This window comes from Neophocaena asiaeorientalis, unplaced genomic scaffold (assembly GCF_003031525.2).
Source record: "Neophocaena asiaeorientalis asiaeorientalis breed wild unplaced genomic scaffold, Neophocaena_asiaeorientalis_V1.1 scaffold669, whole genome shotgun sequence".
Classification (NCBI taxonomy): domain Eukaryota; kingdom Metazoa; phylum Chordata; class Mammalia; order Artiodactyla; family Phocoenidae; genus Neophocaena; species Neophocaena asiaeorientalis.
Genome location: NW_020174694.1, coordinates 921587 through 927061, shown reverse-complemented (window position 1 = coordinate 927061; position 5475 = coordinate 921587). Strand labels below are relative to the sequence as shown.

The 5475-nt window shown below is 44.6% G+C and overlaps 1 protein-coding gene across 1 annotated transcript in view; it reads left to right on the top strand.

The window, feature by feature from the left end:
* Positions 1 to 3751: 3751 nt before the first annotated feature.
* Positions 3752 to 5475, top strand: part of LPIN2 (lipin 2) — an 84598-nt gene continuing 82874 nt past the window's right edge. The window contains exon 1 of the mRNA XM_024758937.1: positions 3752 to 3989. The gene's annotated coding sequence lies outside the window, so the exon portion shown is untranslated. The remainder of the gene's footprint in view (positions 3990 to 5475) is intronic.

Sequence of the window (5475 nt, the reverse complement as noted above, 5' to 3'; positions counted from 1 at the left end):
TTACGTATAATGTTTGCTGTAGGTTTTTGTAAATACCTTTTATCAAGGAAAATATTCTTAGTTTTCTATGTATTTCATCTGAATGGATATTGAATTTTATCAAAGAATTTGTCTGCATCTACTGAGGTGATTATATGATTTTTCTCCTTTAATCCTTTAATGTGGTGAATTACATTAATTGATTTTTTCTCATTTGAAATTAACCTTGTATTCTTGGGTAAACCAATTTGGTTCTGATTATCATCTTGCTGGATTCAAATTGCTAAAATTTTGCCTGTGACTTTTCTGTCTATATTTATGTGTGAGATTGACCTGAAATTTTTTGTTTCTCACATTCTCTTCGTCAGATTTTGGTATAAGTTTATATAAATGATTATATAATGATTTGAGAAATAATGATTTGAGAAATAATCCATCTTTTTCCATACTCTAGCTTGTGAGACACTGGAATTATTTATTACTTGAATGTCTGGTAGAAGTCACTGGTAAAACTGTTTCAGCCTGGATTTTTCTTTGCAGAAAATATTTAACAACAGATTCAAGTTCTTGAATGGTTATGAGTCTATTCTGGTTTTCTATTTCAGTTGTTTTTTTTAAAATTTATTTTATTTATTTATTTTTGGCTGCATTGGGTCTTCATTGCTGCACACGGACTTTCTCTAGTTGTGGCGAGTGGGGGCTGCTCTTCGTTGCGGTGTGTGGGCCTCACACCACAGTGGCTGACTTTCTTGCAGAGCACAGACTCTAGGCACGCGGGCTTCAGTAGTTGTGGCTCGCGGGCTCTAGAGCGCAGGCTCAATAGTTGTGGTGCACGGGCCTAGTTGCTCCGCGGCATGTGGGATCTTCCTGGACCAGGGATCGAACCCGTGTCCCCTGCGTTGGCAGATGGATTCTTAACCACTGCGCCACCAGGGAAGCCCTATTTCAGTTTTATTAACATATTTCTTGGAATTTTCCCACTTCATCTAAGTTTTTAAATTAATTGGCATAAAAATGTTCACAAATATGTCCTTGTAATTTCTGCATCATGTGTGATTATAAACTATATAGGAATATAGTTTATTCCTCACATTGTTTGTACCTTTTCTTTTTCCCTTTATCAGTTTTCACCAGAAGTTTGTAAAATGTATTAGTCTCTCACAAATCCAGTGTTTGGCTTAATTGGTCCTTTGTATTGTATGTTTGTTTTCAATTTTATTTTCTTATTTTATCTTATTTCCTTCTGTTTTATTGAACTTTATTTTGCCGTTCTTTTTCTAACTTTTTTGCTCTTTACACTTCCAAGTATTTTCTAATATAAGCTTTTAGGTCTAAATTTCCCTTTAACTACTTGTCTAGGTTTCCTCTCTTTAGCTTCCACATGTAGTATTGAATATTTGTTACACAGCATTTAAATACTGTCACATTTTCATAACTATTTGTTCTTTGACCCAAAAGTTTCCAAACAAATGGGTTTTTCTAGTTTTTTTTTTTTTTTAAAACTGATTCTTGACTTAATTGCATTGTGGTCAGAGAATATGCTCTGTATGTTAGGAAATTTTCAAAATCTGTTGAGACTTGCTTTATGGCTCAATCTACGACCAACTTTAGTAAGGTTTCTGGGTGGGCTCAAAAATAATTTTTTCCTTACTCTATGATTTTGCACTTGGGGTCCCACCTTTATTGGGTCTCCCATTAAACTCCCCACTTAAAGCAGACCCTATGCTTTTACTTCTGTCCCCAAGACTCCCAAGGCTGCAAAAACCAATATTCAGATTCACTAGATTTAGCAAATACCTTCCAGGCAAAAGCCTCTGCTTACCTCTCTTGGGTTCTGGCCTCTACTCTGTCCTAGGACTATTTCTTAACTTCTTGCCAGTTTTTGGATCCCTTCCAGAATTTTTTTTTTCAGAATATATTTTTAATATTTTACCCAGTATTTTTGTTGTTCTTTTCAGTGGAAGAGTTAGTCCAGACACCTAGCCAAGCATATAACTAGAAATGGAAATCCTCTTTTATTTTTCATCATGTATTTATTGGACACCTACTATGTTTGGAATAAGCGCTATAGTTGTGATCTGTACAAGGTAGACTAGTAGCATGAGAAAAAGAGATGCTGACTGGGGTAGGACAGTAGAGGAAACTAACAGAAGGTGGCGGGAAGGTGGTTAAAAACAAGCAGGCCTGGGGATGAAGCCCAGGATCTTAGCTTACTAGCTGTGAGGCCTGAGGCAAGTCACTCAACCTCTCTGTGCCTTCATCTATAAATTGGTATTAACAATAGCAGCTACCTCATAGCTTTGTAGTTAGAATTACTAGGAAGCTAAGGAGCGGTGGCTCAGAAAATGCTAACTAGCCTGTGTTCTCATAGAAGAGATGCAAAAACTGGGAACAACAAAGTTATTTCTCTACGACTTAATCCCCTCCCCTGGGAGCTGCCAGACGGAGGGCATAGGACCACCTCCCTTCCAACTCCAGGCTTGGGAGACTGGATTCTTATTCTAGGGAAATTCCTTCACTCTTCCGGATTCCCTCAAAGAAACCCCTTCTCACCAGCCCTCTCCCTCCTGAGTTAGATTGCTTCCTCAAGGAGTTTAGAGTGTTGGAAATTAAAAGACAGGAAGGAAATGGCTTGCAGGCAACTTCTGCTTTTCAGAAGTTCCTGGAGACAAGCAGAATGCCTGTGTGCATTCTTATAAGGGGGGTGGAGAGAGGGGGAAATGTATGGAGAAAAATGGAAGTTCATATTCTAAAAACTAGCCCGGGGCTTCCCTGGTGGCGCAGTGGTTAAAAATCCACCTGCCAATGCAGGGGACATGGGTTTGAGCCCTGGTCCAGGAAGATCCCACATTGCCGTGGAGCAACTAGGCCCGTGCACCACAACTACTGAGTCTGCACTCTAGAGCCTGCGAGCCACAACTACTGAGCCCTTGTGCCACAACTACTGAAGCCCATGTGCCTAGAGCCTGTGCTGTGCAACAAGAGAAGCCACCACAATGAGAAGCCAGCGCACTGCAACTAGAGAAAGCCTGTGTGCAGCAACGAAGACCCAGCGCAGACAAAAACAACAACAACAAAAACCTAGCCTGGTTCAAAAGGGGTGGCTAAAGCACACCAGCTAGATGGAGGAGAGAAGAATGGAGAGAAGAAGAGTACCCTGTATGCCCTGCTAGGGAACTTGGGTTTTTTCCTCTGGGCAGTGGATTGCCGATAACTGGTGCCATGGTCAGATCTGCAATTCAGGATGGAGGGTGCTTAGAACTGCTCAGGAACTGAGAGCGGAGAGACCAACTTGAATATGCCCCCAGTGGATCCTCAGAGATGTGCTGAGGGTGGGCCTGATGGCTAGAGGATGAGGCCTCATGCTGTGCAGCTGTGGATGCCCTTGAAGGCAGCCAACACGGTAGCTCTGCAGAGGGCTTTGGAGAGTAGAAATGACAAGACATGGTGGACATGGAAGGGGAGAGGAAGGAAATGAGACTCCTTCCTAGGTTTCTGGCAAAGATGACTACATGGATGATGGTACAATTAGCCAAGATAGGAGATTCAGGAGGAACAGGTTTGAAGAAAAAAACACAATGGACCTGAATTTGGCGTCAATGCGGGCCATGCTGGTGGAGGTGTCTAAAGCCTCTGAACACAGTCATGGGGCCCTCTGGGTTCTGGCTGATGCGAGGAGGAGGGAGTTTCCAGAAGGAAATCGTGGTCAGTAGCATCTTATTCTAGAGACTGTGAGGGAGGGCCTGAAAGGGTCCACTGCATTTGGCAACCAGAAGTTTGTTGGTGACTCTGGCCTGAGGAACATCAGGGGCGGAGGAGAAATGAAGGCTGTGAAGAAATGAAAAAGGGGGGCCTCCTCTTTCCCGGGAGCTTGGCTGGGGAGTGAAGCTGGCAGAAAAGTTGATGTCCTGGGGACAAGAAAGTCTGCTACTTCTTCTCCTGCTTCTCCTCCACCCCGGGCCCCTGGCGGCTCCCTGGTGGGAGACGCCTGAGCCTGCTAACGCTGAGGGGTGAGTCCAGAGTTGGGGGAAGGGACACGGAGCGGAAGGGGGTGGGGTCACTACAGGTGAAGGAAGAGTTTCCTTCCTCCTACATTCCAGTGGACTCAGTGGGAATCCGGGGCTCCCCACACACCTCTTAGGTGTCAGGGGACGGGAGTGAAGGCCTATCGTGCAACAGGTATTTCATGAGTCTCTGTTTTGCTTAGGGGGTGGTGTAAAGCAGGTAGACACCAGAGAATGAGAAAATCGTAGACACCTGAACCAATCATTCAGCTGCGGGATCAAATCTCAGGTGGGTTTGGAGGAAGGGAGGATGTCTAAGGCTTCCTGAATGATGAAAGGAAGGAAGGAAGCCTGGCAGAATAGTTCCTTCCCAAGGCAGGAGGTAGTGAAAATAGCCTGAAAGAGACAGGAAAAATCCAAGTGGGAAAAATGGAAAGAAAAAAAAAAAGCAAACAGCAACAGCACGCTCCGGGTCCCAGACGCTAAGCTAAATTAGGCACTTTACATGTAATGGTGTGCAGTCCTCAAGACAATCCCGTGGGAAAGTCATTACTGTTTCCATTCTATTGATGTAGAAACTGAGGATCCAGCTATTTTTCTCGCTTTAATTCCACTTCTCCAGAGCAGAGTGAAATGCTCTGAAATATGAAGGGGAAAGTCCAGTCCTTGTCTTTGAGAATTTTTTTCTGCTCGTGAAGCCAGGTGAAAGGCACCGAAGAGGAAAATTCTACTAGTGACCTTGGGCCGAGGAAACCACCTTCGTTTCCCCTGGGCCTTGGTTTAGGATGGGGCAAAGCTTGGCTGAATGCTTGAGAAAGGCAGAAGGAACTTGGATGAGGAAGTGGTTGCCCGGGGTTCCTTCTGCAGAACCAGCCCAGGGGCCCCTATGACAGGGCGCTGGTCCCCCGGTCGCAGCACAGCCCAGTCACGCCACAGTCCATCTCTGGGAAGAGACTGTGCTGCGGCTGGCTCGGCACGCAGGAGCTTTATATAAATGCCTATTTTTCAGTATCCTCAAAGGTATCATCCACAGGACGCGTATTAAGAAATTAATGGCATTTGGAAGGAACACACGTACTTCCATCCATAACTTTCAATAGCGGCAAAAGCAGCAAAGAGATCAAAACCAGCGTGCGACAATAATATACAGCCCTGGCAATCCATTTCTTTAAACAGTATATTTTTAAAAGGGGATGTGTAGTAGGATTTGGGGTGGGGGTGGGGGGAGAAAGTAAGCAAAGAAGCAGATGCGCTACTGGTGATCAAAAGTGGATTATAAAACATTCATGCCGTGAGCATTTTTTGCACTTTAATATTTATTCTTTTTCGGTAATTGGGCTCTTAAGATCCACGTGCCCCGCCGCAGGGTTGCCATGGGGACCAGAAGAAACTTGATTGCGGAAAAGTAACGTTCGGGTTGCAGCAAGCACTCGAAAGGCCGGGGCCTTCCCGGGAGCGCGGTAGATGGGCAGCGCGGCGGCGCGCGGGGCGG